Below are 2,333 nucleotides of genomic sequence, written 5' to 3' on the forward strand. Positions count from 1 at the left end.
GTGTTGCAGGTAACCAATGAAGTTTCCAATTATGTTCTAATTAAATAAATGTTCTTGTAATAATAGGCAGAAAGTATACCCAGGAATCATGTACCAAAACTCTTGATTAAAAAACCCACACCACCTAAAACGGAGTTTGCAAAGGCATTTCTCAATTTTCAATTGCATATTTTTTGGTACAAGTAAGCGTGGTTTTATGTAGTAGGTACATGTTCATTATCTTGCTTTTTACCTTACGCCCCTAAATAAACAAGTCAAAACACTCACCCCTTAGCCTCCTTGGTTCAGATTATCCACGAGATAAACTCTACCATTGGAAGAAGATACGTACTTACACTACACTACACTACCGCACTATTCAAATTCTCATACGATACTGGTTATTGTTATTGGGAATTTTGAGGTATACAGATAACAGGTGAGACAGAGAACATGTGCCTTAACGAGCTCCTTTCGTAAAGGTCAGTTTCGCGCCGATATGGTACTGATGTTTCTAATCATTTCTGGCAAGTGAAATTTATTCACAAATTTAGAAAACATATTTTATTGACTAAGCGTTTTGAGTACAGTTGCACTCGAAAAACTTACCAGCACACATTCATTTTGTGAACTGCTGTCCCTGTTACTTACGAGGGTTAATAAATCTTCGGGGTCGAAATTGCCGGAGGTGAATCTTCCAGGGGCGAATTTACTTGGGGGCGACTTTTCTTGGGGGCGACTTTTCCGGGGCGAATTTTCGGAGGGCGAATTTTCGGGGGCGAATCATCCTACAATTTTTTCCGCGACACCGCACCTTTATCATTATAGAATGTACAGAGGGGTAGAAATATTTTTTGTATACTACTTACCTAATACTCAAAAAAGGTCTTTCTACATAAAATTTCACTACTTTCAATGGCTGTACTTAATGCAAAGTTTCCTTTATAATTTCATAATTTTAAAACCGCGAGTTATGGGCGATCTGTATAAGCAGTGAACGGTTGCTCAGTTACACAATCACTGAAGGAAGCAAAGATAATCCATGTAGAGAGGTATTGTACTACAAGAGTTACACCCCTCTCATCAATATGTGTAAGAATAATAAATAAGATAAAGTCTCAAGTTTACAAATCCACGAAGAAGGCTTTTAGGATTTTTAGTTCATATTTAGTGTCCTGAGGGTATTGGCCCTTTATGTACCTTTAGGGGTTTCGTGTGTCTATAAAAACGTATGTTAAGTGTGTAGGTATTTAAGGATCCTCAAAGGGTCTCTAAAAGAGCTTTTCAGGTTCTCTCTAGGTTTTAATTAAAGAGACTTTAATGGTTTTTATAACCGTTAAGAGCGCTTAAGTGTTTTTTTATGAGCCTTGAAGACTTTTCAAAATCATTGTTTTCAAGTGACCAAAAATTTTCAAGAATCTTCATAAACCCTTTCTGAAATTGTGTACCTAATAGCATTGAATAGGTAATATTACTTATTCAATGCTAATAGTCTTTCAAAAGACTGAGTATTTTGTTTGTTGGCTTACAAAGGAAAAGACATAAATGTTCTTATTTATAGAAATGTATTAAATGAAACGATAATAACAAACTACAATACGTACACAGAGTAGACGCATTGAGGGATTAAAGAGTTTTTGTTCCTGAAAGAATGGTTTATGTATTCTTGAGGGAACAAAAACTAGTTTAATCCAGTGTTAAAAATTATTTATTCAATAATAGACGGGCACCATTGCTTAGCAACTAATAATGAGGGCGCCAACAACCAACAACGGCAATAGTATAACAAGTTGCATAACTGCTTAACTATAAATTTTACCATCATTGTTAACTTTACCATTACTTTACTATTCCATTCATTGTAATATGTAATAAATATACAATGACTATTCAGATTCACTATACTAACATGTAATACATTGAGGAACGAACTACCTTTCCTTACTAACTATAAACAGAGTGTATTCGAACTGTAACTTTTGATCTAGTAGCCCAATCTTGGAACTGTGGAATTGTGGATTCTACAAATCTACAGGCCACATTCTATAAGAAAATGTTTTTTCCCGGTCGATTTGAGACAATTTTTTTGCGGCTTCAAAAAAAGCAAGTGTATACCTACACTTCGTTTTTTACCAAAAATCGACTGCACCAAAATTTCTCGGGAAAACACTTTTTCTGATTAATTTTGGTGCGTAGAATCCAAAATGAATCGTACTTTTTCGATTAGACTTCTCAATCATAAGTTATAGACTAGAACCAATTTCGAAAGAAAATTGAAAGGGCTGTAACTTTTGATCTAGTAGCCCAATCTTGGAACTGTTTGAAATTGTGGATTCTACAGGCCACATTCTATA

This window comes from Photinus pyralis, unplaced genomic scaffold, assembly GCF_008802855.1.
Source record: "Photinus pyralis isolate 1611_PpyrPB1 unplaced genomic scaffold, Ppyr1.3 Ppyr1.4_LG6, whole genome shotgun sequence".
NCBI lineage: Eukaryota > Metazoa > Arthropoda > Insecta > Coleoptera > Lampyridae > Photinus > Photinus pyralis.